The sequence below is a fragment of the Sphaeramia orbicularis genome, chromosome 7 (assembly GCF_902148855.1).
Source record: "Sphaeramia orbicularis chromosome 7, fSphaOr1.1, whole genome shotgun sequence".
NCBI classification, from domain to species: Eukaryota; Metazoa; Chordata; class Actinopteri; order Kurtiformes; family Apogonidae; genus Sphaeramia; species Sphaeramia orbicularis.
In genome coordinates this window covers 17,310,214-17,319,574 of record NC_043963.1, presented here as the reverse complement: position 1 = coordinate 17,319,574, position 9,361 = coordinate 17,310,214, and the positions used below count along the sequence as shown (strand labels likewise).

General features: G+C 35.5%; 1 non-coding gene across 1 annotated transcript; it reads left to right on the top strand.

The window, feature by feature from the left end:
- The first annotated feature begins 9,087 nt into the window (after positions 1–9,087).
- trnak-uuu (transfer RNA lysine (anticodon UUU)) lies at positions 9,088–9,160 on the top strand. The gene has a single exon. It is a non-coding gene; the product is annotated as a tRNA-Lys (tRNA).
- Positions 9,161–9,361: the final 201 nt, after the last annotated feature.

Sequence of the window (9,361 nt, the reverse complement as noted above, 5' to 3'; positions counted from 1 at the left end):
CTGCCTTAAAATATTGATTAAAGCTAGCAAATTATTTCAGGTAATTTTAACTCACAACTAAGTTTCTCCAACTTAAAAGACCAAGTTCACGTGACTTATTGCTTTGTTTTGGGAACTTTCCTTATTAGGTCAAATAAACAAATATTTTTTTATTGAATCAACAATGGAACTCAAGTAATCTCAACTCACTTTTGATTTAGTCCAACTAACTATTTAAAGTAAATTCAAGTCACAACTAAATTGAAATTACTTGAAATAATTTGTTAACCAGATTTAAAAATGAGTTGAGATTATTTGACTTACATTGTTGATACAACAAACATATTTGGTTATTTGACCTAAAAAATTAAATTCTCACAACAAAGCAATAATTCACATGAACTCGGTCTTTTAAGTTGGAGAAACTTAGTTTTGAGGTGAAATTACCTGAAATAATTTGCTAGCTTTAATCAATATTTTAAGGCAGGGAGGTTACAAATTTTTTTAAGTTGAGTCAACTTTTTTAAGGAATTTTTTGCAGCATGTATCAGCTTCTTAAATGCAGCGGTCGGAGTTTGAATCTGACACAAATCAAAACAATGAGTCCTGTCTGACAGAATTGGTTCAATGATTGGTAACTACAGCTGTCAATCATATATTTAGCCCACCTACCTGTCTGAAAACACCTGTGATTGGACAAAATCGGGGCATCATGGGTTAGATTTTCCACAATCCGGAAACACAAGCAAGGAGAAGAAGCAGAAAGGTAATTATGGGATATTTGCCTAATAGAGCTAAAGAATTTTAATTATAGCTGAGAAATGATTAAAATGCTTAACTGTTAATATATTTTGGTGCTTAAACCCTTTATAGAAACACTCAAATTCAGTGCTTGTACCTCAGATTTGCACTGAAATACTGCGCTGAGTCACATTCCACCACTGCGTATATCATTTGTTAATCTCTTGACAAAAACAGTCATTTGTGGTCGCACACTAGTCACCGCACTTGAGGCGTACACAAAAAAAAATACATATTTCTGTAACAATTAAACAAATTGCAGGTTTCCTTCCTGTTTTTGTAGGGGTTAAATGAACCGTTTGGACATGAAACTAAAAAGCCAGGACTGCTTCATCCCCTGCCTCTGGTCTTTTTTGCTAGGCTAGGCTAAGCTAAGCTAAGCTAACGAAACCCTGATTCGTTGCGAGTGTATGTCACAAAAAAATGTAAAATATTTTATGAAGTTGCCCTCAAAAGAGCCGATGTCAGAGTCTCCATTTCAGCTCCACTCGGATTTGTCTGTTTGTAATTTAAAATGAAAATTCACGGGGTTTGTTTTTGCAAAGAAAATGAGAAATGTAAAGTTGTGTTCACTGTCTGTTTGTGAATATGTAGCATCAATAGTTTTATACACAGCAGAAGCATCTCTTCAAGCATTTTTGCTGCATCTGTTGCGCATTAGTACTACAGACAATACTTTTTTGTACATGAAACAGTAGAACAAAATGGAGTATGTTGTCGAGTGAAACCAGTTCTATTTACCACACTCTTCCTTGTGGCCGCCATCGGTTGAAAACAGAGCAACATTAGAGTTTTCCAAACATTTCCTCTGAAGGATGGAGCCACAGAATAACAGCAGTTCAAACTCCGAGTATTAAAATACTTTTACATCTGCATTTGACTGTTTTTTTTTTTTTCCTATTGTCACTAAACAGAGTCTTGTTTCCATTTTAATTTACTGTGACACACCAAGAACATCAGAGAGACAGGCGTTTTTTTTTTTTGGAGTCGTGCAATAACTCTGGGGCTTTTGGTAATAATTATCTGCAGAAAAAAAATAATAAAATAAAATAAAGCGCCCAACAGTTTGGGATTCAAACAAAGGGCATTTCTGAGCAGTCATATGAGGACAAATTAAAACCAGCATTTTCCCAGAAGTGTCACTGTGACGCTTCTAAATCTGTCTGACAGGGATCGTCCTTATATTATGTTTTATGTGTAGGATGTTCGTGTTTGTATTTGAAAAATTGTGGCCTGGCTGTAAAATATTATTTCTGTTTTATAAGATAATTTGACAAAATAAACTCGTATTACATGACACCTTTGTATGTCAGTTTTTGAATCAACATTTTTTCAACGAAATATTCCTGAAATATGTCTTTTTGTTGGTGTGTTGCACAGATTCACACCTGAAAATACATGTTTTGCAAGAATGAATTGGATTTTATGGTTGTTTTTTTTAGCATTTCAAAATGACAAAAAAGAAGGCATGTCAGATCTTAAACTAGTCCATATATTGTAATGCCAAATGAATACTGCATGTGCTATACCACAAAAATGTGGGAATATATATATGTATATGTATATATATATATATATATATATATATATATGTGTGTGTGTGTGTGTGTGTGTGTGTATATATATATATATATATTTTTTTTTTTTTTTTTTTTTTTTTTTTTACAGTGCAGTAAGTCAAACAGCAACACTAGAAGTTTATCATAGAGTTAAGGTTGTTTCATCTGGTTCATGTAATTTAAAGTATTCATATATTCTGATGTGCCTATATGGACTGGTGTTGAAAACTACACTACAAACAAAAAGTTAAGGATATTTTTAATTTTTGGGCTATTTTTACTACTTTTACTAACAGGAAGTATTGTGATCGCTTTGCTTTGTGTGTGTGCATGTGTGTTTGTTTGTTAGCAAGAGAACTCAAAAAGTTATGGACGGATTTTCATGAAATTTTCAGGAAATGTCGATACTGGCACAAGGAAGAAATGATTAAATTTTGGTGGTGATTGCGGGTGGGGGGCCCCCACTGATCGGCCTTGGCGGAGGTCTGCACTCTCCAAGTGCTTTTCTAGAAAAGACAGTACAGACCACCGCCAAGGCCAACCAGTGGGGCCCCCCATGAGCCCCCCCACCCCCGACCACCACCAAAATTTAATCATTTCTTCCTTGTGCCAGTATCAACATTTCCTGAAAATTTCATGACAATCCATCCATAACTTTTTGAGTTCTCTTGCTAACAAACAAACAAACAAACACGGGGGGATCTGTCTTGGTGGAGGTCTGTGCTCTCCAAGTGCTTTTCTTGTTTTCAGTTGGGATTCTTGCACAGCGCTTTTTACTTTTTTGTGAATTGAATTGAAACACATTTTTTAATGACCAGACATAGTTTTATTTACTAATGGCAAAAATGACAAAAAACATTACAAAAAAAACAAGAAAAGTACTCGGAGAGCGCAGACCTCCACCAAGGCCGATCAGTGCCACCCCCCGATCACCACCAAAATGTAATCGATTCTTCCTTGTGCCAGTATTATTATATCATTACAAATATATTACATATATGCATGAAAGGGTTAAATAAGTGCCTATATTGAAAACATCATGATGCAACAGTTTTTTCAGTTGCAGTTTTTAAAATTGTTATGGAATGTCCTTTGTGGCGGACAGTTTTCTTTTTCTTTTTCTCTTTTTGTATAAAGTTGTGAAACTCAGTGGGTCATAGGAGGTTAATAGTAGCATTTACTCAGTCATCTTTTTGGATGCGAACGCTGTGGATGCCACTCATCGTTTGTTTGGTGGATTGATTAAAGTGAAGAAGAAGAAGAAGCAGAAGTGAGGAGTGATGCGTGGGAAGGGGAGTGGAGACATTTGGCTGGTGTTTGTGTTTTAATCCTGTGTGATGTGATCTGATTCTGTCCGCTCTCCATTCACATCTGACTCTAAATGAGTTTTGGCTTGACAGGCCAACCCCCCCCCCCTTCCCCATCCCTTTCCCTCCACCCTACCCCGCCTCCTCCGCCCTCCACGCTACCCCGAACAAACCGCTGACGGACTCTAAAGAAAACATTTAGAACAAGGAAAATCTGTTCTCTCGTCCTCCGTCCTTTGACAGTATGGTTCCAGTTTTTTTCGTCTTTTCTGACCTCGTTTGATTCGCTTTAACCCCCTGATACTGCAACGTTGTTCCGTTTTCTTCTCCTTCCTTCTAATATAAACCTGATACCAGTTTTTTTCTCCCATCACAGCTCTTCTACAAGTTTCTAAATTGACCTACAGCATTGAAGCATCTTTGTTGAAAGCTTTTATTTTTTGTTATTGTGACCCCTCCTGTCGTTACACTTGTTACATAATACCAAATAGTCCCAGTATGCAATCACTGCTCTGTATCTGTTTAATACAACGCATTGTGTCAGTGAACTTGTAGGCATTTGAGATTGAAATAAATCCAAAACAGCCAAATGTCTTCCATGACTTTGGATCTTACTCTATTATTAATGCTGTGCGTGATTTGGACGTGAAAACTGATCAGCTGGACGGAATCTGTCACTGTTTAAAGCCTCAGATAAAATCACATGTATTATGTACGGATTCTTAACGGAACTCTTCAGATCTCGTTGCTGCCGTTTGTTCTCACAGTGACTTTGTTAACCCTTTATCAGGCAAGTGACTATTTTTAATCATTTCCGCAAGCATTAAATATGGGGCTCATCTCATTTTATAGATATTTTGAAGCTGTAAATATAGTAAATATGAGTAACTTTTTGGTCAGTTAATATCCATATAACAGTTCTTTTATTGCATGTGTTGGATAACTGACTGGATTTTACTTGGTTTTAGAGTTTTCTAATGTTCATTTAGGAAAAATATATGCACAGAATCCGTATGTAGTATTGTATCTGTATGTAGTATCTGTATTATGGGATTCAGACAGACCTACAGGGTTTGTAATTGGTTAGTTTTGTCTGAGGCCGTCTTGGTGGTTTATGTTTTCACAGTTTTGATTTTACGCCACAGAGTTTATATGAATCTAAAAACATAATAAAGATGCATTTTCATGATATAGGACCGTTAAAAGGGTAAACTGTGATCAGATTTACTGTAGTAGTGCAGTAAGGAACATTTATTCTTTCTTTTAACAAGTTTTCTGTACATGTGGGGACCTATTAGTGGTGAGTGTTAGCGTCATATCTGACTCTTAACGTCAGTAAATTAAAGTCAAACACAGACTTTGCTTCTGTGTGAATATGGGGTTTCATTTCTGAATAAGCAGAGGTCCCCTGTGCAAATAGGGATATTAAATAAAACTACACTAAAACTAAGAAATTACTTTTCTAGCCCTTGCAGACTCCTCACTTTTCTTTCTGTTTCCTCATCCTTCACCATGTTTTCCCAGATTATTCTTGTGTTTTCTGCAATTTCTCTTCTTCTTCTACTATCTTTCACCTTATCCTCTGTTTACTTCATTTCTTCTTAATCCATAAAGACCCAAACAGCCGGCAACCAAAATCATTTACTCATGGGTCAAGTCACACGGTTATGTAGGGAGTACCCGACTACATTTTATACTCTAATTCAAAAAGTATTTAAGCTAGAGACATGAATAATACATCATTTTAAAGGTATTAACTAGTACTTGAAGCTCATAAAAAATAAAAAAAAAAAAAACACAAAAGCTATAGTGCCATCTTTTGACATAAAAAATTGAAAAACTGCATGGTTATGTAGGGAACAAAAATTAACATCTAAATTTTCCTTTTTTTCTAAACGTTTTAAAAGTGCAGTTGCAAGTGTCTCCTAACTATGAAAATGTGCTCAGATGTTCTTTAAGGTGTCTATTTTTATAAAATATGGATGCATTTTTTATTTTTTTTAAATATAACTATGACTTTTGGCAAGAGTTTTAAAGAATGGAATGGTTATGTAGGGAATTAGGAAGAAAAGACAGGTAACAAATTTATACATTTTTATACATATTTATGACCAGATGTACAAAGTTAAATGTCTGTTGATCCACTAATCCTGTCAATAGATGTAAATAATTTGTGTAAAATGCAGTTATTTTCATGGTCATCAGATATGACCCATTTGGATGTTCAGAGGCTCTGTACTGAAAGTGGAAACACTGTCATCTTCTACAATAATAGTCGCTTTTCCATTGACCCTCAAATTGTGTGAATATAACTTGTGCGTAAAAATTTACCGAATGGAAAAACGTCAATTTTGCCAAAAATTTCATTTTTTGATTAAAAGTTTTTGTGCTGGGAAGAGGTGGTTTTTTGGGGGTAGCAAAATTGGTATATCACACAAAATTGCAATAGAAAGACCTTTTTGTGGGGGTAGAGCGGGTCATCCAATGACCAAAGGGTCGGCGGTTCGAATCCCAGCTCTGACTGTCCACATGTCGAAGTGTCCTTGGGCAAGACACTGAACCCTAAATTGCTCCCAGTAGGGCCTACTGGTGTATGAGTGTGTGTGTGAATGGGTCAATGTGAGGAATTGTAAAGCGCTTCGGGCACCGTGAAGGTGTAGAAAATGCGCTATGTAAGTTCAGTCCATTCATTTTTCCACAACTAGAGTCGCGTGAATAAAGAAAAAAAAAAAAAAAGGGATGCTGACAGATGTTCCAACAAGCGAAGAAGAGTTTTGAAAGAAACATTGTGCGGTATGAGTGGACACACCAGGAAAACCGAATCATTTTTAGCTTACTGGCCGACAGGCTGTAAGCTATTGTCGTCATACGGCGGCGGCGTTGTCGTCTGTCATCATCGTCTGTCATCATCGTCTGTCTGTTGTCCGTTACAAAAATTTCAATCGTCTTCTTCTCCGAAACTACAATTCTGATTGACTTCAAACTTGGTATACAGCTTCTTTATGATAATGTCAACAAAAGTTAGTGAAATTATTTGGATCTGATTCTGGATTTGGCGACTTTGAAAAATTTCCCCATTATAAGAGATAGGAAGTGGATCAATGCAATAACTCAGTAAATATAAATGATATCCAGTGTAAATTTCTACAGTCCAGCCCTGATGGGGAGATGACCAAAACATAATGGCCACATGCTGATCAGGATCTTCTTCTGGATCCGGGAACTTATGGAAAATTTAACATGGGCTCTTATGGGGAAAACATTTCAATCGTCTTTTTCTCCCAAACTCCAGTTCTGATTGACTTCAAACTTGGTATACAGCTTCTGTATGATGATGTCAACACAAGGTATTGAAATTATTTAGATCCGGATCTGATTGTGGATTTGGTGTGACTTTGAAAAATTTTCCCATTATAAAAGATAGGAAGTGGATTGATCCAATAAATCAGTATCAATGATATCAAGTTGGAATTTGAATTCTTTACAGATCTGATTGGAATATGACCAAAACATGGGCTATTTCTGTAATAGAATAAATACACAGAACTGGGTGATAATAAATGGCATCTGGATACATTTCCCAAAGCTTTGAATTTGGCCGGTAAGCTACAGGGCCATTGGTCCTATTTTTGAATTTAGTACAGGATAGAGGGGTAATATATAATAATAATAATGAATATATCTGTAAATCAACACCATATTTATGTTCGTTGCCATGTTTATGGAATGACTTCTCGTGTCATCTTGCGATAATAAATTAACAAATCATCGCATTTGTGATTTAATGGGAAAACCGACATTACACACTTCTGTTTTTTCAACATTTAGTAAATATTGGTAAAGTTTTCATGTGTCCAATGGAAAAGCGACAAGTGATTCACCAGTAAAACCCATGGAGTTTGATCAATAACAGTAGGTGGAGACACTTGTTTTTATGTTTTACTGAAAAAGTCACTTTTTCCTCCATTTTCTCTGTTTATGATATAAGAACCTTCAACTTTAATTTAAGCTTTTATGGATATCCTGATCAATAAATTAAAATACCTCATTTTCACTTAAGAATGCAAAAATACTGAGCATCATATTAGAATAAATGGTGATAAATCGCTTAAGAAAAGTTAAAAATAGAGAAAAAAATCATTTGGGAACTGCCACAAAAGTAGCACTGGGTCTTTATGAGTTAAATCCATCTCCCCTTCTTTCCCTTATTCTCCATTTTCCTTTTGTTTCCAATGAGGCTGATTTATATCAGGCCATCCTGTCCTTCTGCTCTCTACCTCTTAATCCTTAATCATGTCACACCAATTTTCCTCTCACCCTTTTACACCACATTTTGCTCCGTTTCCCCTCGTTTCCCATCAGTCTCCGATCTCTCTCTTTCCTCTTTAGTTTTTGTTGACTTTAGGCTTTTTTTCCTCTTTTTATTCCATCAGGTTCAGTTTATCTTTTGGTTAGAGAACATAAGGTTTCATGTGTCTTAACCGGGTTGTAAAAGGCAAACTGGGATGTGTGAGTGGTGTGGTTTTCCTACAGCAGGTCATGTACTCTATGTGAGTTTTTTAACATGTGTGTGCTGCTGGAAAACTAACAGGAATGTGAGCAACCAGGAGGAAACTCTGTGGAAGTTTGGGATGTTCGGAAAGGGTGTGAGTTTGTGCGTTTGTGTGCATGTCTGTGTGCAGAGGAAGAGGTGTGTGTATATTTTTGTGGGAACACCTCACCCTGCTGCGTGTTACTGTGACTGGAAAAGATAACATAAGCCTGGATTCCCCTTCTCACAGCTGGAAATGAATGAACGTGAGGGTCCAGGGCGGTTAAATTCCTCCTTTAATTCATCATGTCCAGGTATTTTCATATGTTATCTGTATTTGTGTATATAAGCGTGTGGGTACGAGAACGTGTGGGTTAGATCTGACTAATTTTGAAAAAAAAAATAATGGGAGGTAGTATTTTTTGGGGTGGAATGATCATGTATCGCGCACATATGCTTTTAGAAAAGCATAAAATGTAGACTACACTCAAAAAAATAATTAAGCCAAAAATGTTGACTTTATGTATTTTAATTACATGTAAATTTTCCATGTAATTTTATTACATAAGTTTAATGTAAAGGGTTAAATTTAATACAATGTTTTTTCTATCATATTGAGTCAATATGAATAAATTAAATACCTTCAGTCAGATTTGCTTTAGTTAATGCAAACTTTTACATAAACTGTATTTGACTGTGACACTCAGCCTTTTTATGTGATCTAGTAAATAAAGTTTACTTTACTTGTTTAGATTCACTTTATACTAAGCATATTCACATTATGTTTGACTTTTTCAGATAAATAAACTTTAAATTTCATATATTTCAGTTACATTTTACTTTAAAATATTACTTCATGTTTATTAGAGCCAAGAATCATTTTTTTGAGTGTAATTATAATGAAATCAGATCCTGAGTAGCTCCGTAGGTAGAGCATCAGACTTTTAATCTGAGGGTCCAGAGTTCAAATCCCTGTTCAGGTGACAATTCCTTTCAAACAATCTCTAATGGTGAAAAGGTATCAATGGGATACCTATGGAACAGTTACATTACAAACAAAAAGTTAAGGATATTTTTAATTTTTGGGCTATTTTTTTCAGTTGGGATTGTTGCATAGTGTTTTTTACTTTTTTGTGTGTGAATTGAATTGAAACACATTTTTTAATGACCAGACATAGTTTTAT